Source organism: Ranitomeya variabilis, chromosome 1 (genome assembly GCF_051348905.1).
Source record: "Ranitomeya variabilis isolate aRanVar5 chromosome 1, aRanVar5.hap1, whole genome shotgun sequence".
Lineage (NCBI taxonomy): Eukaryota > Metazoa > Chordata > Amphibia > Anura > Dendrobatidae > Ranitomeya > Ranitomeya variabilis.
Genome location: NC_135232.1, coordinates 973,617,973 through 973,638,998, shown reverse-complemented (window position 1 = coordinate 973,638,998; position 21,026 = coordinate 973,617,973). Strand labels below are relative to the sequence as shown.

Here is a 21,026-nt window from a genome sequence, read left to right as displayed (position 1 = left end):
GTAATGATGGCCACTCGTTTTTATTTACTTAGCTCCTTTTTTTTTGCCTAATACAAATTCTAAGCAGTCTATTCAGTAGGACTATCAGCTGTGTATCCACCAGACTTCTGCACAACACAACTGATGGTCCCAACAACATTTATAAGGCAAGAAATCCCACTTATTAAACCTGACAGGGCACACCTGTGAAGTGAAAACCATTTTTCGGTGACTACCTCTTGAAGCTGATCAAGAGAATGCCAAGAGTGTGCAAAGCAGTCATCAAAGCAAAAGGTGGCTACTTGGGTAGAAGTAATAAGATGTATAACTATGTGCTTAATTCTAAAACTCTGGGCAAAACCGTCAATGAAAAAGACCTGGGTGTATGACAAACTCATATTCAGTGGCCAGTGTCAGGCAGCTGCTACAAAGGCAAATAAAATAATGGGATGAATTAAAAGAGGCATAGATGCTCATGAGAACATAATTTTACCTCTATACAAGTCACTAGTGCGACCACACTTAGAATACTGTGCACAGTTCTGGTCTCCGGTGTATAAGAAAGACATAGCTGAACTGGAGCGGGTGCAGAGAAGAGCGACCAAGGTTATAAGAGGACTGGGGGGTCTGCAATACCAAGATAGATTATTATACTTGGGGCTATTTAGTTTGGAAAAACGAAGGCTAAGGGGTGATCTTATGTTAATGTATAAATATATGAGGGGACAGTACAAAGACCTTTCTGATGATCTTTTTAATCATAGACCGGTGACAGGGACAAGGGGGCATCCTCTACGTCTGGAGGAAAAAAGGTTTAAGCATAATAACAGACGCAGATTCTTTACTGTAAGAGCAGTGAGACTATGGAACTCTCTGCCGTATGATGTTGTAATGAGGGATTCATTACTTAAATTTAAGAGGGGACTGGATGCCTTTCTGGAAAAGTATAATGTTACAGGGTATATACACTAGATTCCTTGATAGGGTGTTGATCCAGGGAACTAGTCTGATTGCCGTACGTGGAGTCGGGAAGGAATTTTTTTTCCCCAAGGGGGAGCTTACTCTTTGCCACATGGGTTTTTTTGCCTTCCTCTGGATCAACATGTTAGGTTAGGCTATGGGTTGAACTAGATGGACTTAAAGGGAACCTGTCACCACGTTTTTGGAAGATGGGATAAAAATAGCGTTAAATAGGGGCAGAGGTGGGCATTACATTAGTGTGTTTGTTATGCGTTTATTACCCACCTAAGTTGCCGAAATACCTTTGCAAAGTCTCCGTTTTCGTCTGTCAATCAGGCTGGTCTGGTCAAAAGGGCGTCTTGTCTTCCCCCAGATTTTGCGTAGTTTTCCGTTGGTGGCGTAGTGGTGTGCGCATGCCCAAAGTCCTGAATCCTCTGCCAGGGGATTTAAAAGAGCGCGCTGTTCGTTTTCATTGGTGATCGGTGGGCGCGGCCATCTTCCTTTGGCCGCGCGTGCGCAGAAGCGGCGCTCTGCTGGCCGCGGCTTCAGGAAAATGGCCGCGGGATGCCGCGCGTGCGCAGATGGATATCGCGGCAGCCATTTTCCTGAAGCCGCGGCCAGCAGAGCGCCGCTTCTGCGCACGCGCGGCCAAAGGAAGATGGCCGCGCCCACCGATCACCAATGAAAACGAACAGCGCGCTCTTTTAAATCCCCTGGCAGAGGATTCGGGACCTTGGGCATGCGCACACCACTACGCCACCAACGGAAAACTACGCAAAATCTGGGGGAAGACAACGCCCTTTTGACCAGACCAGCCTGATTGACAGGCGAAAACGGAGACTTTGCAAAGGTATTTCGGCAACTTAGGTGGGTAATAAACGCATAACAAACACACTAATGTAATGCCCACCTCTGCCCCTATTTAACGCTATTTTTATCCCATCTTCCAAAAACGTGGTGACAGGTTCCCTTTAAAGTCTTCCTTCAACCTTAATAACTATGTGACTTTGAAGAACCTAGAATATAAGACATAATTTCAGTTGTTTCACACTTTTTTGCTAAGTATATAATTCCACGTGTTAATTCATAGTTTTGATGCCTTCAGTGTGAATTTACAATTTTCATAGTCATGAAAATACAGAAAAATCTTTAAATGAGAAGGTGTGTCCAAACTTTTGGTCTGTACTGTATATCCAGGAGGATGAGTATGACGAGAGAGGGTGAGCCATGCAATATTCACCTGTCCCCGTTCCACCTCAGCGCTGTATCTTTCGGGTCCTCTGGCTGTGACGTTCAGGTCAGAGGGCTCGATGACGTGGTTAGTGCGCAGCCTCGGTCTACCAGTATGTTTGCCTTTAACAACCTTCGCATGTTGTTTGTATTTGGTCCAGATTTTAGACACAGCTGACTGAACAACCAACATCTTTTGCAACATTGCCTGTTGATTTACCCTCTTATAAGAGTTTGATAATCCTCTCCTTTGTTTCAATTGACATCTCTCGTGTTGGAGCCATGATTCATGTCAGTCCACTTGGTGCAACAGCTCTCCAAGGTGTGATCACTCCTTTTTAGATGCAGACTAACGAGCAGATCTAATTTGATGCAGGTATTAGTTTTGGGGAATTAAAATTTACAGGGTGATGCCATAATTTTTCCCTCCTAATTGAGTGACTCCATAATTTCTCCCCAATGCTTGGTTAAAAAAAGTAACCATTACTGACTACCACATTTTTTGTTCTTGATTTCTTCTAGTGTTTCTTAAAGCCAGAAAGTTGCCATTTGAAATGACGTTAGTTTTGTGCCATGTCTGTGATCTTTTTTTCTACAAAATTAAACAACTGAATGAACATCCTCCAAGGCCAGTGATTACATAATTTTTTGCCAGGGGTTGTATGAACAGGGCTGCGGAGTTGGAGTCATGAAGTCGGAGTGCATTTTGGTGGAGTCGGTGTCATGGAAACTTAGGAGTCGGAGGTTTGGATTACCGACTCCATAGCCCTGTATAGGACCATGCACTGGTGCAGGTCACTCCGTCATGCTCGAAAAGTATGTTCGAGTCCCTGCGGCTGCATGTTTGGCAGCTGCAACACATACATCGATTGTCTAACAAACAGGCCATCATCCCTGCATGTGTTGTCGCTAACAGCCATTAGACATGCAGCCATGAGGACTCGAACATATTTTTTCAAGCACGCCAAAGTCACAGTTAGCACCAGAGCATTCTCATATAACACCAATCAGAACACGGTCGCTCATCACTAACAGACACATGACTAAGACCGAACGAGCTTGTAGTTCGCCGACAGTTTTAGAAATCATGTTTTTTTTTATATTTCTTTTTGGAAACGCCACAATAGTTCAGAGAAAAGGAAACCTGGCGGTAACTGCAGAGCCAGAGTCTGACGGGTCACACGCCCAAGTCCGACACCGAGTCGCTGCCTGTGGTTCCCGTTACAGAACCTAGCAGTAACGTGGGCTCTGCGGTTCAGGGGATTATTGGCCGATGGTCTGTATTGGCCGATGGTCTGTATTGGCCGATGGTCTGTATTGGCCGATGGTCTGTATTGGCCGATGGTCTGTGTAGGCCCACACCTCCGATTCTGGGGAAGGGTCAACCACGGACATACAATGTGTCACAGTGGAAGTCAGCCTAAAATAAATCTCACGGCCCCTTCTTGGTAACCATGGTAGGTAGGTCACAGTGTACGTTTTCTCAACTTTTCTTACATTCTATAGATGCAGCAAAGGTCATCGTGCCTCACAGCGCACCGTACTGATAACTTGTCACAGGGGTCACCTCAGTCTGGGGGGCTACACAGCGACTATGGCCGCGACACAGGGGGCCACATCGCTGCCCAATACGACTGCATGGGGGGCACTGTGACCTCTACAAGCAAGTCCCAAACTCCACTAAGTCATGCTGGGAAACTTCCACACTCCGCAAAGCTCTACCGCAGGCAGTGCCAGTGTGACTGATGCCACCATCACTACTGCCATCTTCCTGGGGCAATAACCATAGTATAACCCTATGGGGGCGCTGCAGCAGGCCATGCCCCCCACCCACACCGGCCAGCCACATTACCAGCCTGAACTCCCAGCACCGCCCGCAATCCCCCAAACTTACTGTGCAGCCGCTGCAGCTTCCGCGGAACACCATGACAGTCTCCTCACCCCACCACATCAAAATAGGGGTGACCACACAGCCTTCTATGGAAGACGTGACACAAAGAGAATAGCTTTGAACATATTTTAAGACAAGCTAGTGAGGTGTATAGTTTATAACAGCACTACATTTATTTGTTTGTCACAGTTCTTAATAATGGATGAAAGTTTTTTTATTTATGCTTTATCGCCCCCATTTACCAGATGGAACAGTCCACAAATAAAAGCAGGGCGGCTCTGGTGCTTTTCCAGTGTCATCCAGCAGATGGCAGGCGAACACTTGTTTGTGCATCGTGAAGGTTGCAGACAGTAAACTTTCTGTACAGCGGCCGGGAGTGCAGAGAGCAGCCGGGCACCACAGCCAGGCACCCGGATGTGGCACAGCGGAGCCCGCCCTGTGTGTGTGTGAGCTGTGTTTGTCAGCACTGGTTCACTTGTGGTCGGAACAGGCAGCTCCTATGTGACCAGCTGCTGACACTGAGTGTAGTGTGGGGGAGGGGAGGAGGCACAGCCTGGCACAGAGGCAGCAGGAGTCATGTGACCTGGCAGCGGTGTACTGACTTATTGCACTACATTATGTGACCCACGTGACATGGTGCTGCCTTAGGCTATGTGCACACGTAGGAAATGTGGTGCAGAATTTTCTGCACTAAATCTGCATCTGCAGATTTGATGCAGTTTCTGCGCAGATTCTGTGCAGTTTCTATGCAGATTCTATGCAGTTTCTGTGCAGTTTCTATGCAGTTTCTATGCAGTTTCTGTGCAGTACAATGTAAATCAATGGGAAAAACAAAAAGCTGTGCACATGGTGCAGAAAAATCTGCAGCAGAAACGCTGCAGAACTGCACAAAAGAAGCGACGTGCACTTCTTTGAAATCTGCCAGCGTTTCTGCGCAGATTTTTCTGCACCATGTGCACAGCTTTTTGTTTTTCCCATTGATTTACATTGTACTGTAAATCACAGTGCAGTTCTGCAGCGTTTCTGCACTAAATCTGCATCGTGTGCACATAGACCTTTTGGGGACCTACGAAAAAGAATGAAGAAAATGACTAAAAAGAATGAACATAGTAACTAAGAAGTCCAAAACTATAGAGAGGTATTACAGATGTCTTCTGCATTTTGGCCATGGCCTATATGTAGATTACAGGGAACTAAACACACATTGCATATAAACAAATATATATTATATTCCATGTACTTGGGGAATGAAGAATTATATGTAGATAATAGGGGAATGAACACGTAGTCGGCGTAGTCCATATAAACAGCTGTATATTCCCTGAGCTTGGTAGGTGGGGAATGAATGTGGATTATATGTAGATTTTCGGGGAATAAACACATATCCCATATAAAGAGGTGCGTGTTATATCCCACGTGCTTGATAGGTGGGGAATGAACATGAAATATATGTACCAGGACAAAATGGCTTGGGAGGAATATACTAAATATTAACAAAATGGGGAGAACCCAATGACAATCCCTCTCTAGCAAACCATAAAATGTAGCTTTTATTAGTAATTATACTAAAATGCTTAAGGGTATAAAAACATGTCCCTAATCTGCCTCAAATTAATAATTCCTGATAGTGATCACTTGTTTGGGTTCATTTAATGACTCCCCGGGGTGCCATCACCTATAGAGAAGAATAGGACAATCAGAACTTCTAGCCGAGTCCCTCCAACATGTGTCACCGCTTGTGCAGCAGCATCAGGTGAATGGCTGCCAGCCAAGTGCCATCTATATACTGTGTAGCCTCTGTGTATAGTGCGCTACCAATGTGTGCGAGTGTAACAGTGCAGCAAATGACCGCAGCCATACTGTGCCAATAAGCACTGTCAAACACTGCATCATGGCATAGTGATACACTGTAATAAAATGCGTCTTACCCTGTGGGTATAGAAGTACCCATTCTGCAGAGCAGTCCGCTCTCCCCCATGCTCCAATCAGCCAGGAGCTTGTCATAAAAATTGTTACGTGGCAGATTTCGATTTGCTACAATAGCAACGGTGTCACAGTGGTGTCTAGCCCTCTGATTGGATCGCTACAGTGGCCGCGTCATCCTGATATATAGCTCACTGATTGGATTCCATTACGGCTATGTCATAGCGGTGTTCCTTCCCTAATTGCTGCTACAGTAACAGGATAATAATCATATTCTTCTTGCTGATTGAAACTGATAATAGACGCATCATAGAAGTACTAAGCACTCTCATTAATGTTTGTCCATTTTACATTTAGGCTATGTGCACACTTTGCGGATTCCACTGCGGATCCGCAGCGGATTTGACCGCTGCGGATCCGCAGCAGTTTCCCATGAGTTTACAGTACACTGTAAACCTATGGGAAACAAAAAACGCTGTGCACATGCTGCAGAAAAAAACGCGCGGAAACGCTGCGGATTACATTCCACAGCATGTCACTTCTTTTCTGCGGATTTTCACCTGCTCCAATAGGAAACTGCAGATGAAAATCCGCAGAAGAAACCGCAGTAAAAACCGCGATAAATCCGCAGTAAAAACCGCAATGGGTTTTCACTGCGGATTTTGGAATTCCGCTGCGGAAAATTCCGCAGTGGAATCCGCAAAGTGTGCACATAGCCTTAGTTGGTCCGTAAATATTGACATATTTTGGTTTTAAGTTTTGTTCATTGGCAATAGGTTAAACCAGGGCCGTATTTAGAGTTTATACTGCTATAGGCACTTTTAAGTGCTGCCTCCCCCATTACTGACTATGACTTAGGCCGGGGACACACTTAACGTATAAAAAAACGGTCCGTTTTTCACGGCCGAGAATCGCACAAATGTTTCAAAAACAGTGATCCGTGTGCAGTGCGAGGATGCGATTTCCTCGCATCAAATGATCCGTGTGACATCCGTATGGCATCCGTATGCCGAGATTTTCTCGCAAGCTTGCAAAACCGACATCTAATGGATTTATGTGCTCAAATGTTCGGGAAAACATATATACAGTATATATATATATATATGTCATTGAGACACATATATATATATATTCTGTATTTATATTTCATTCAGCGCGATATCTGTGAAAAGTCAGTAATTCAATTGCCGGCTTTGCATTTCTCCTTCCCAAACCCGACATGATATGAGACATGGTTTACATACAGTAAACCATCTCATATCCCCCTTTTTTTTGCATATTCCACACTACTAATGTTAGTAGTGTGTATGTGCAAAATTTGGCCGCTGTAGCTGCTAAAATAAAGGGTTAAATGGCGGAAAAAATTGGCGTGGGCTCCCGCGCAATTTTCTCCGCCAGAATGGTAAAGCCAGTGACTGAGGGCAGATATTAATAGCCAGGAGAGGGTCCATGGTTATTGCCCCCCCCGTGGCTAAAAACATCTGCCCCCAGCCACCCCAGAAAAGGCACATCTGGAAGATGCGCCTATTCTAGCACTTGGCCACTCTCTTCCCACTCCCGTGTAGCGGTGGGATATGGGGTAATGAAGGGTTAATGCCACCTTGCTATTGTAAGGTGACATTAAGCCAGATTAATAATGGAGAGGCGTCAATTATGTCACCTATCCATTATTAATCCAATTGTTTGAAAGGGTTAAAAAACACACACACACATGATTAAAAAGTATTTTAATGAAATAAACACAGCGGTTGTTTTAATATTTTATTGCTCTCTCATTCCATTTTCAGACCCTCGCTTGGCAAAACAATAAACACACAAGATACATACCTTCTGATGTCAGATCTCGTCCCACGAGGTAATCCATCTGGAGGGGTTAACTAATATTACAGGCAGAGCTGCGATAAACCACTCGCTCGTGCCTGTAATCCCCGGGTGCTGAAAGGAAAGCAGTGATCTATACTTACATTCAGTCGCGGTGATGCGCCCCTGCTGGATGTTCTCATGAACTGCAGCCTGGGAACTTTTTCCCACGCTCCAGGTCATATGAGGACATCCACCAGGGGGCGCATCACCGCGACTGAAGGTAACTATAGGTCATTGACCTACATTTCATTCAGTCGCGGTGATGCGCCCCCTGGTGGATGTCCTCATATGACCTGGAGCGTGGGAAAAAGTTCCCAGGCTGCAGTTCATGAGAACATCCAGCAGGGGCGCATCACCGCTACTGAATGTAAGTACAGATCACTGCTTTCCTTTCAGCACCCAGGGATTACAGGTACGAGCGAGTGGTTTATCGCAGCTGGTGCCTGTAATATTAGTTAACCCCTTCAGATGGATTACTTCGTGGGACGTGACAGTTCATCAGAGAGGGTATGTATCTTGTGTGTTTATTGTTTTGCCAAGCGAGGGTCTGAAAATGGAATGAGAGAGCAATAAAATATTAAAACAACCGCTGTGTTTATTTCATTAAAATACTTTTTAATCATGTGTGTGTGTTTTTTAACCCTTTCAAACAATTGGATTAATAATGGATAGGTGACATAATTGACGCCTCTCCATTATTAATCTGGCTTAATGTCACCTTACAATAGCAAGGTGGCATTAACCCTTCATTACCCCATATCCCACCGCTACAGGGAGTGGGAAGAGAGTGGCCAAGTGCTAGAATAGGCGCATCTTCCAGATGTGCCTTTTCTGGGGTGGCTGGGGGCAGATGTTTTTAGCCACGGGGGGGCCAATAACCATGGACCCTCTCCTGGCTATTAATATCTGCCCTCAGTCACTGGCTTTACCATTCTGGCGGAGAAAATTGCGTGGGAGCCCACGCCAATTTTTTCCGCCATTTAACCCTTTATTTTAGCAGCTACAGCGGCCAAATTTTGCACATACACACTACTAACATTAGTAGTGTGGAATATGCAAAAAAAGGGGGATATGAGATGGTTTACTGTATGTAAACCATGTCTCATATCATGTCGGGTTTGGGAAGGAGAAATGCAAAGCCGGCAATTGAATTACCGGCTTTTCTATAGAACACCGCTGCGTATTTCTCGCAATGCACACGCATGGTCCGTGTGTAATCCGATTTTTTCTCGCACCCATAGACTTTCATTGGCGAGTCTCGGCCGAGATACGCTGACAATCGCAGCCTGCTGCGAGTTCCCTCGGATCCGAAATACGGTGGAGAAAATATCGGATGATGGGAGCTGGACCATAGATTAACATTGGGCCGAGTGCTATGCGATTTTTTATCGCATAGCACTCGTCCGTATTACGGTCTAGTGTGACCCCGGCCTAATGCAGACACTGTCGGCAGTGACTTAGGCTTCTTTCACATCAGCGATTTTTGCCATTTGCGGCAGATATTAAAGACGAAATGTGGAAACACGCAGTGCTTCTGCATTTAGGACCATGGCATAGGGGGTAGAGAACCTGGATATATCAGCAGCACCCAGAGTGTAGGATTTGGGGCCATTTTGCTGCCAAAAATGACTTGTGAATAAAACTGGTGATAAATCTTATAAATGAGTGCTTAGTAATAGTGTATTAAATGCTGTAAGAACAATGGAGATTCCTCCTGCTTTGTCCCGGTTCTGCGCCTTCCTGGGAGCAAACATTGCCGTGTGCACACAGGCAGGGCTGCTAGTAGGAATTTTGGGGCCCCATACTGGAAACATTTTTGGGACCCCCTTGAGACTCCACCCAGGCTCCACCCCAGCCCTGCTTCCACCCCTCGAACTGTCCACAGTTCCACTGCTCTCTCTTGGAAAAACTCCACTTCTCACCAGTCACACATTAACAGTTCCCATCACCAGATCACACATATAGCCAGCAGCGTTTGTTTTGGCCAAAAGATTTTTTAAGCCACCACCACGACAAGGTAGACTCTTTTGGCCAGGCTCTACTCTACTCTGACCTATTAAACATTTGTTAAAATATCCAATACAGCTGGACCGCAGAGTGAAAGCAAAAGGGCCAATAAGTGCTAAGCATCTCTGGGAACTCCTTCAAGATTCTTGGAAGACCATTCCCAGTGACTACCTCTTGAAGCTCATCAAGAGAATGCCAAGAGTGTGCAAAGCAGTGATCAAAGCAAAAGGAGGCTACTTTGAAGAACCTAGAATATAAGACATATTTTCAGTTGTTTCACAATTTTTTGTTAAGTATATAATTCCACATGTGTTAATTTATAGTTTTGATGCCTTCAGTGTGAATGTACAATTTTCATAGTCATGAAAATACAGAAAAATCTTTAAATGAGGTGTGTCCAAACTTTTGGTCTGTACTGTACGTGTCATTATACACAGGAGATCTGTACTTAGTATGCAGTGTCTGTGTACAGGTGTCTTGCCAGTGCCCGCTGCCACCGCTACCTCCGCTCCCGGGTCCTCTTCCCTGCTCCCCTCTCACCACTCCAGGCGCCGCACTGATTCCCCATCCTGTCATCCTGCCGCCAGGGGGATCCAGCGTGGTGTCCTCTCTCATTCCTCCATCCAGTCTGTTTCACCTCCGTGCATGCGCCTTAGGTCGCGGGCGTGCTCTCCTCTGCCCTCTTAACCCTCTCTGCACTAGTGATGGGCAGTCCGGCTCTTTTTGGTGATCCGGCTCTCATGGCTCCGCTCACCAAAAAGAGCCGGCTCTTTCGGCTCACAAAACGGCCCTTTTTGGATCCTAAATGGGTCCCTATTGAATATCTGTTCAGGTGTCCTAAACTCCGCCCACCTACCGCAGAAACTCCGCCCACTTCTTAGAGCCAATTAAATTGAAGCGTGGGCGGGGTTTTGCTCAGGTGGGCTGAGTTACGCCTCCCGAAGTCCGGGATTTTACGCCCAGTGAGAGCCATTCAGGAATTTTATTGGCTCTCACTGGTGTGCCGTCTCCCATCACAGCAGGGAGCCGGCTCTTTGTGTCAGCTCGTTCGCGAACGACACATCACTACTCTGCACCTTCTCAGAAGCGTTAGTGCTCCAGTCAATCAGGTGTCGGCGCAGGGTATATCAGGTGGCTCCTCCATATTGTCAGCGCCTGATTACCGAGTGCTTACTGTACGCTGTTCTGGCCCTTTTCCTGTCTGCCTGTCCAGTCCAGACTACCTGTCCCATCCTGACTACCTGTCTGGTCCTGTGTACCTGCCCTGTCCTACGTCTCTGTTTCACCCTGTTACCTAAGCCTGTACGTCCATCCGAGTATTCCGTCTTGGTGGCCCCGTCACCCTAGCTCTGGTCGGGTCCAGTCTATCTTCTCTCCTTGGTCCGGCTTGTGGTGCTCCTGTCCCCTCTTGAGCCTCCCCTCTTGGTGCCAGCTGTCGCGGTACTTGACTCCCTCGGGTCTGCCCCTAATGATCCCTGTATAGGGGTCTGCTCTCCCTGGTCTGCTCGCTCGTGGGAGCTTCAGTGCCGCGACCCAGAGGGTCCACTCTTGTAGCACGTCACTCCTTCAGTCACAACAGGTAATACAGTGATCACCGGTGACATTATACACAGGAGCTCTGTATATACTGTCAGTGTACAGGTAATACAGTGATCACCGGTGACATTATACACAGGAGCTCTGTATATAGTGTCAGTGTACTGGTAATACAGTGATCACCAGTGACATTATGCCCAAAAGCTCTGTATATAGTGTATAGTGTACAGGTAATACAGTGATCACCAGTGACATTATACCCAGAAGCTCTGTATATAGTGTATAGTGTACACCTAATACAGTGATCACCAGTGACATTATACCCAGAAGCTCTGTATATAGTGTATAGTGTACAGCAAATACAGTGATCACCAGTGACATTGTACACAGGACCACAGTATATAGTATGCAGTGTATAGTTTCAGTGTACAGGTAGCACACTGACTCACCAGTGACGTCTCTAGGTGAAGTCCTCCATCTTTGCTTTTCATCTTCATGCAGCCAGGGCTTGACTCTGCAGGAAATAACACAGTTATCTAGAGCTTCGCTTTCAGAACACATTACTTAATTTTTTTTTCCCAAATTCTAAAGTACACCGGGTGAAGCAAAAAAGGCAACAGTGTCCCTCTGCACAGTAACAGGACCGCCCCCCATTTAAAACAGTATCCTCAAAAAATAAAATAAATACATCACTGCAGTAATAATATCCGTTTATTGGCCCCCATTGTAATAATATCCCCCATCCTTGCCCCCGTGTGTCTCATTCCTGGCTTCAGTCATATGTTCTTCTATCTTGCCCTCATGAGTATCCATTCTACACCCATGTGATGTCCCATCCTGCCCCATATGATCTCCCTATCCTGCCCCATCTGTCCCATGATCCTGCCCCATCTGTCCCATGATCCTGCCCCATGTGTCTCCATCCTGCCCCATGATCCTGCCCCACGTGTCTCCATACTGCCCCATCATCCTACCCCATGTCTCCATCCTGCCCCATCTGTCTCCATCCTGCCCCATCTGTCTCCATCCTGCCCCATGATCCTGCCCCATCTGTCTCCATCCTGCCCCATCTGTCTCCATCCTGCCCCATGATCCTGCCTCATCTGTCTCCATTCTGCACCATGATGCTGCCCCATCTGTCTCCATCCTGCCTCATCTGTCTCAATCCTGCCCCATGATCCTGCCCCATCTGTCTCCATCCTGCCCCATGATCCTGCCCCATCTGTCTCCATCCTGCCCAATGATCCTGCCCCATCTGTCTCCATTCTGCACCATGATGCTGCCCCATCTGTCTCCATCCTGCCTCATCTGTCTCCATTCTGCAGCATGATCCTGTCCCATCTGTCTCCATCCTGCCCCATCTGTCTCCATCCTGCACCATCTGTCTCCATCCTGCCCCATGATCCTGCCCCATCTGTCTCCATCCTGTACCATGATCCTGCCCCATCTGTCTCCAACCTGCACCATGATCCTGTACCATGTCTCCATCCTGCCCCCGTGCCTCCCATTCTGCCCCATGCCTCACATCCTGTCCCCGTGTCTCCCATCATGCCCCCGTGTCTCCCATCCTGCCCCCATACTTCTCTTCCTGCCCCTGTGCCTCCCATTCTGCCCCATGCCTCCCATCATGCCTCGGTGCCTTCCATCATGCCCCCGTGCCTCCCATCATGCCATGTGCCTCCCATCGTGCCCCTGTGCCTCCCATTCTGCCCCTGTGTCTCCCATTCTGCACCGTGCCTCACATCCTGCCCCGTGCCTCCCATTCTGCCCCCCATGTCTCCCATTCTGCCCGTGCCTCCCATCACACCCCTGTGCCTTCCATCCTGCCCCCGTGCTTCCCATCCTGCCCCCCCATGTCTCCAATCCTACCCCGATGTCTCCATTGAGCTGTGCTCTGCGACAGCGAGTCCCAGCAATTTGTGTCTCCCTGGGACAGTCACCTTCTGGCCCCAACACAACAGAGATTACAGGGAGAATTATCTGAATGCAGGGGGCGGCACCGCTTCCTCACTCTTCTGAGCAGTGCCTGTGCCTCGTCACTCCACAGCGGTGGCAGCGCGGTATCCGAGACTGCCCGCAGCAACCGGAAGACTGAGGTGGGAGGTGGTGGGTGGGCCTACCCGGCCCGACCCCGGACTTTAAAAACACAAAAAAAAAAAAAAAAACCTTGCTCAGGTTCAGCTTAAACTTTCTGATTTAAGGCAATAAGTATGAACACTTAGAAAATTGCTAAATTTTAAAAAATTTTGCCAAATTTCCAATATTTTCACAAATAATTGCAAATTATATCGAATAAATGTTATCACTATTATGAATTACAATTTGTCACTAAAAAACAATCTCAGAATCAGTGGGATTCAATGAAGCGTTCCCGAGTTATTACCACATGAAGTGACACTGGTCAGATTTTAAAAATGTGGCCTGGTCATTAAGGTCGAAATTGGCTCGGTCACTAATGGGTTAAAGGAGGAGGCCATCTCTTCAGCAGTGTCCATTGAGGTGGAATTCTTTGTTCACTGTCTAATTTTTTTTTACTTGAATGTTACATAGACCCTGTGGGAAGAGGCCTATGGAATTTATCTCACTTGGAAGAGGTGGAAGTCAGACAATCTTCTGAGGATTTTCTTCAGAGCCGGGTGCCTTTGTTGGATCTGTGTAACAGTAAGTCTGAGGCTAAGTTCACATTAGCATCTCTGTGTGCAGCGTATCATCTGCATGTGCAAACGCATGCCAAAACGCATTCAAACGCATGGTTACGCTGCGTTTTTTATCCAAACGCATGACACGAAAAAAACGCTGCATTTGCATGTGTTTGCATGCGTTTTTGCCTGCGTTTGCGTTGGTTATGCGCATGCGTTCAATATTTACAGGAGGGTGTGTCTCAATGGGCGTGTCCTGGACATGCGCAGTCCGAAATACGCTAGCGCATCGAATGCATGCTTACGCATATCCTTGCGTACCAATGCGCTCCCATAGACAGTAATGCATTGTTTTGACGCACTCATCCGCATGCATATGTCTGCGCTAAATTGACGCCTCAAAAAATGCAACATGTTAATGTCCCTGCATACATAATGTTAAATATATGTGCGCAAGATACATGCGGATCGGTACCCAGGTATATGCTGCGCACACATACGCAATTGTGAACCCAGCCTGAGTAATGGGTAATCTTCAAGAAAATGGTCGCGAGGTTCTTCCGCCAGTCCTTGAGCCTCAGAAGTCTGGGCAGGTGCCGCTTGTACCAGGGTCTAAGGAGGAAACTCGAGCAGCTTGTTTTGACTGGAGGAAATCTCCAAGGTGAAGTCTTTGCTCTAGAGGTGTCAGTATGATAGGCACACATCTTTAGCATTTGAGAGGGATTTCGGGAGGTACTGCTCGCCCGACCATTACAGAAACTGTAAGATGTCAGTGAATTGTAAAGTGGTGACAGGTTTAATCGACAGTATGGGTTCCCTGAACAGATCCAAATCAGGGATCCTGGAGATGGTTAGATCTTACTAATCACACCTCTTGGGGAAGAGGGATCCGAATTGGGATGGTATGTCGGTTTTACTGGCAGAAGATGTCAGTAAGCTAGGATATAACCCCTCTCGGCGTTTTGACCAAAAAATTATACTGACCCTTGTTTGGCATCGGCCCCCAAAAAATCATCAGGTTTGGGTGGCTGTACATACAAGTTTTTTAAGATGCCCCCGGAAGAAGGCACATTGCCGAAACGCGCGTTGGGGTGGATGGCATTGTGGTCCCACAGGTAGCTATGAGTTACAACTATCGTTCATTTGCTATTTCGGTCTGTGTGCATTTTACACTTCTATTTGCATGAGGTTCTCTTTTTGGTACTCCTTATACCTGATATGTATTGATGCACTTTGCTAGTATATGGGTATGTTCCCCTTTTTTCCTCCTGCAGAATTTACTTATCTTGCACCAGTGGGTCATTCATCATCTATTTATTGTATGTTTGCCTGTTGGGGACTGCTTTGGCATCTCTTTTTTGGTGAGATTCCTTGTCATTTTCCTGTATTTTTGTATTTTTCTATTTTAATTATGTCTTAATGTGACGCAATAAAAATTATATATTTTTATTATTCTTGGTTTTTGGTGCTATTTCTCCGCTTTGGTTTGCACATACTGCGGCACTTAACCATTTATATATTTCCTGGCACCCTATGGTACTTCTTTAGGGGTGTATTTGTGGTTTGATATTTTGATTGAAGGTTTTTAAGATCTTTAGGGACTCCTTGATCCTCCTCTTGACCGTGGTGTTTAATAAGTGTCTTTCCTAGGACACTTTGCCCCAGTCAATGAGGTGATCAGCCCTGATTATCTTGTCAAAGGGTAGAGACTCATCCCGTATTGAGAATTGGTGTCCCATGCGGACCGGAAGGTTCGGGGATTCAGCATTGTTTGTTTCCAGGCCGTAGAACTCTTATTGCTGTACTCTGTGTCCAAGAGGCAGTGGAGCAGTGTAGGGCAATATTGCCTTGCGCTGGTGTGTACTCCGGAGGACAGAGAATGAACTTCAATCCAATATTGCGGCCAGCATGCAGCCAGCGGGTAAGGAAAGGGTGAATCAAACACCCGAAAACCCCGCCCATATGACCCAAAACTGGTCCCGCCAAATTCAGGTGACAGGTTCCCTTTAACCCTTTAAGCCCCGGGCATTTTTCCATTTTTGCATTTTCGCTTTTTGCTCCCCTTTTTCCCAGAGCCATAACTTTTTTTTATTTTTCAGTCAATATGGCCATATGAGGGGTTGTTTCTTGCGGGACAAGTTGTATTTTTGAACAACACCATTGCACCATTGGTTATAACATATCGTGGACTGAAAAAAAATTCTAAGTGCAGTGAAATTGCAAAAAAAAATGTAATTACAGTTGTTGTTTTTTTTACCATGTTCACTAAATGCTAAAACTGACCTGCCATTATGATTCTCCAGGCAATTTTTGATACCTGTAGCATCTCCATTTTTCATGATCTGGGATTGACAGCAGCATTTAACGAGTTAACATTTTATAATGTTTGCTGCTGTTTTATTTAATCTTTTAGAAGAAAAAGAGAGCCAAAAATACTGATGTCAAAGCTCATTTCTAACAATCATTCTAGCTTAAACAGGAGATGGAGCTCTATGCTGCTTTATTGAAAAGAACTAGGTAAGCTATCTGCAAACTGAACACACAGTCCTTGGACTCTCTTCGCAATCAATACTTTCCCATTCCTGTCCTCTAGACTTTGCATGAGTTCAATACTATCTTTACTTTTTATTTGATGTAACTTATCCTCAGGAAGACACCAATATTTACTTTTGCACTTTTTCCACTCACTGACTAATTGCAGAATTTTGTCACCACAATTGAACTGCTGCATGGCAGCTAACCCATCATTCCTTCAGTATCTTAGTTTTCTGACTTCTGCTAACAAATAAATTACACAATGATAATAAATTAACTGCAGCAATGAAAATATGCATTTTTTTATGATTTCTTATCCTGATGTCTTGGCTAATACTGCAGCCTGCCTAGTTTCTCACATGAGCATTTCTTTTTATGATTTTCTTGTTGCTACCGAATGTCCAAATACTGATTTATCACCAGAGAATTTCTATCTTGATTGCCTCTACAATAATTACTTGGAGTTTATGGCATCAAGAATTCAAATTGTAGATACATTTTAATGTTTTCTTTAACCTCTTAGTGACGGAGCCAATTTTAACCCTTTACGGACCAGGGGTATTTCCGTTTTTGCGTTTTCCATTATTTGCTCCCCTTCTTCCCATAGCCATAACTTTTTTATTTTTTGGTCAAAATGGCCATGTGAGTTAACATTTAACTTTTTCACAAAAAATTTACTTCAGATCCAAACTTTTTTATTTTCACAAGGGTATCAGGAGAAAATGGACCACAAACTTTTTTGTGCAATTTCTCCTGGGTACCCCGATACCCCGTATGTTGGGGAAAGGCCACTGTTAGGGCGCATGGCAGGGCTCAGAAGGGAGGGAGCACCATTTGACTTTTTGAATGCAAAATTGTCTGCAATCGATGGCAGGTGCCATGTTGCGTTTGGAGAGCCCCCGATGTGCCAAAACAGTGGAAACCCCTCAGCCCTTATAACTACCCTAACACAGCACACTCCTAACCCTAATCCCAACCCTAACCACAACTGTAACCCCAACCCTAACCATTACACCATACTAACCCCAACACCACAACTGTAACCCCAACACCACAACTGTAACCCCAACACAACCGTAACCCCAACTCAAGCCTATCCCGAACACAACCCTAGCCCCAACCCTAACCCTAGCCCCAACCCTAACCCTAAATTCAAAGAATGAAAAAAAAATATTATTTACTATTGTTATCTTTCATACTTGCGTTTGTCAGATGTTCTTTTACATTCCACTCAACAATGAAGAAACCGTTAGCCGTCTTTGAAAGATGCATTCAAAAAAGATGCACAGGCTTCCTGGTGTCTTTTGAGCCTTTTAATTGACTTCTCTTATAGATAGTCTTCTAAGCAGAAAATGTTGGAAGAATGGTCAGCTCACTTATTTTAACCAATTGGCGCCTTTGGGAATGGATAAAATAATTGAAATATGAATAGTTTTTACATAGTCGTACTCATGTTTATTCTTTTTGAGTGTTTGATTAGCACTTTTTCAGGCATTTTTCTGCGTATAATCACCCTGAAGAAGGGGTTTGCACATACCCTAAAAGCTTCTGCACTGCTTCAATTACTGGAAATGAGCAGTGCAAGAAGAATATAACTTTTTCTGTTACAGTGTGTTGATCATTAAAATCCAATGTACACAGATGATCTAGATAGTCTACAAACTGAAGAATACTTTTAGGCCGGTGTCACACTCTCTCGCATCAATACCCGGCACTGTCGCCGTCACTCGGGACCGCAGTGTGTGGCTGTATAGAAATACATGCAGCCACATACTCAGGTCCCGAGTGCCGGTGGCCATGCCGGGTACTGATGGGAGAGACGAGCGAGTTTCTCGCATCACGCTCGCAAGTGTGACCCCAGCCTTAAAGAAGTTAACTACTTTATCCCCAGGCAATTTTCTGTTTTTTGTTTTTTCCTCCCCTTCTTCCAAGAGCCATAATGTTTTTATTTATCCAGCTATATAGCCGTAGGAGTGCTTTTTTTTTTGCATTCTGCCACATAGTGTACTGGAAAATGGGAAAAGAATTCCCAGTGCCGTGAAATTGCAAAAGAAAGTGCAAGTCCACAATGGTTTTTTTATTTCTTGATTCACCATGTTCAATATATGGTAAAACTGATCTGGTGATATGATTGCTGAGGTTAGTATAAGTACCCTGTTACCAAAAAAAAATAATTTTCTGTATTTTTCTGTATTTTTCATGACTATGAAAATTGTACATTCACACTGAAGGCATCAATACTATGAATTAACACATGTGGAATTATATACTTAACAAAAAAGTGTGAAACAATTGAAATTATGTCTTATATTCTAGGTTCTTCAAAGTAGCCACCTTTTGCTTTGATGACTGCTTTGCACACTCTTGGCATTCTCTTGATGAGCTTCAAGAGGTAGTCACCGGGAATGATTTTCACTTCACAGGTGTGCCCTGTCAGGTTTAATAAGTGGGATTTCTTGCCTTATAAATGGGGTTGGGACCATCAGTTGTGTTGTGCAGAAGTCTGGTGGATACACAGCTGATAGTCCTACTGAATAGACTGTTAGAATTTGTATTATGGCAAGAAAAAAGCAGCTAAGTAAAGAAAAACGAGTGGCCATCATTACTTTAAGAAATGAAGGTCAGTCAGTCCGAATAATTGGGACAACTTTGAAAGTGTCCCCAAGTGCAGTGGCAAAAACCATCAAGTGCTACAAAGAAACTGGCTCACATGAGGACCGCCCCAGGAAAGGAAGACCGGCATTTTAAACCCCGAAATGCTGCGATCGAACATGATCGCAGCATTCCGGGAGCTGGCACAGGGCTGACAGCCCCTCTTCCTGTGGATCAGAGACCCTGCAGCGTGGCATGGGTCCTGATCATTGCCATGGTGACCGGATGTCGTCATGACGACAATCGGGCCACCAGAGCTAGGAAAGTTGCTGATTATGCACTGCACACTGTCTCTGTCAGTGCTGACCTGACAGATTGTACAGCATGGGTAAGCTGCTGCATCCCCATGCTGTAGAAGCAATTAGCCTGCAAAAAATGATAGTCCCTTAGCAGGACATAGTAAAAAAGTTAAAAAAAAAAAGAAACCTTTTTTTCAAATAATTGTACAAATATATTGTATCCATTAATAAATATTTGTATGAAAAAAAAACAATAAACAATGAAAGTACACATATTTGGTATCGCTGCGTCCGCAACAACCTGGCCTATGAAACTGTCTCACTAGTTAACCCCTTTAGTGAATATCATAAAAAACAAGGCAAAAAACAATGCTTTATCATCATACCGCTGAACAAAAAGTGAAATAAAACGTGATAAAATAGACGGATATACATAAATAAACAGTCATCTTGTCCCGCAAAAAAAAGCCACCATACAGCTCCATCAGCAGAAAAATAAAAAAGTTATAGCTCCCAGAATAAAGCGATGCAAAAATAATTATTTTTTCTATAAAACAGTTTCTATTGTGTAAAAGTGCTAAAACACGAAAAAAAAAACCTATATAAATGATGTATTGCTGTAATCGTACTGACCCAAAGAATAAAACCAATTTTACTGCACACGGAACAGCATAAACCACCCACAAAAAAAAAATCCTGAATTGCTGGTTTTTGTTCAGTCTGCCTCCCAAAAATCGAAATAGAAAGCCATCAAAAAATGTCATGTGCCTGAAAATGGTAGCAATTAAAACTTCAATTCTTTCCACAAAATTCAAGCCCTAACATGACTCAGTGGGCCAAAATATGGAAAATTATAGCTCTCAAAATATGGTGATACAAAAACTATTTTTAATAAAAAGCACCTTTTACTGTCTGAGAGCAGCCAAACATAAAATCTTAAATCTTGTATCACTGTAATCGCAGCGGCCCAAAGAATAAAGTCGCCTAATCACTTATACCGCACGAAGAATGGCGTAAAAAATAAATAAAACCAATTCTTCACATGCTGTTGATTTTTTCATTCTGCCTCCCAAAGATCGCAGTAAGGCTCGGCGCACATTTATCCTGCACTCTGCATTGAGCGCTTACATCAGGGTTACATGATTCAGCCAGAAACTCTGGCGGAAATTACCTATAATGAGGCAGATGGAGGCACTGTTTACGCCGTCTGACCTGTGATTCGGCAGTGTCCATCTTTTTAGGATTGCATAAAAGTGCTTTTGGCCGCAGTTTTGTGCACTTCTGAAAAGAAGGACCCTGGTGAACAGAGGCCAGACGGAGTCCAGAGTAACTATGCTGCCTCATTATAGTGAATGAATCTCTCGGGAGTTTCATCTGAGTCAAAGTAAGTGGTCAGCACAGAGCACCGGACAAATGTGATCTCAATCATTATGTAAAATGTTCCCAATAATCTGTTAACGGAAATATAGGATGCTTCCACATTACTGGTAGTACAAAGGCTCTGTAAAAGCGAAATGGCTCCATAACCCTCCAAAAGAAATTAATCAAATTCTGCGCTCCCAAATCCAAATG

The 21,026-nt window shown here is 44.8% G+C and overlaps 1 protein-coding gene across 1 annotated transcript in view; it reads right to left on the bottom strand.

Annotated features, from left to right (window-relative positions):
- Positions 1 to 4,135, bottom strand: part of LOC143792914 (uncharacterized) — a 249,204-nt gene extending 245,069 nt beyond the window's left edge. Inside the window, exon 1 of the mRNA XM_077279376.1 lies at positions 4,064 to 4,135. The gene's annotated coding sequence lies outside the window, so the exon portion shown is untranslated. The remainder of the gene's footprint in view (positions 1 to 4,063) is intronic.
- Between the last annotated feature and the right edge of the window lie 16,891 nt (positions 4,136 to 21,026).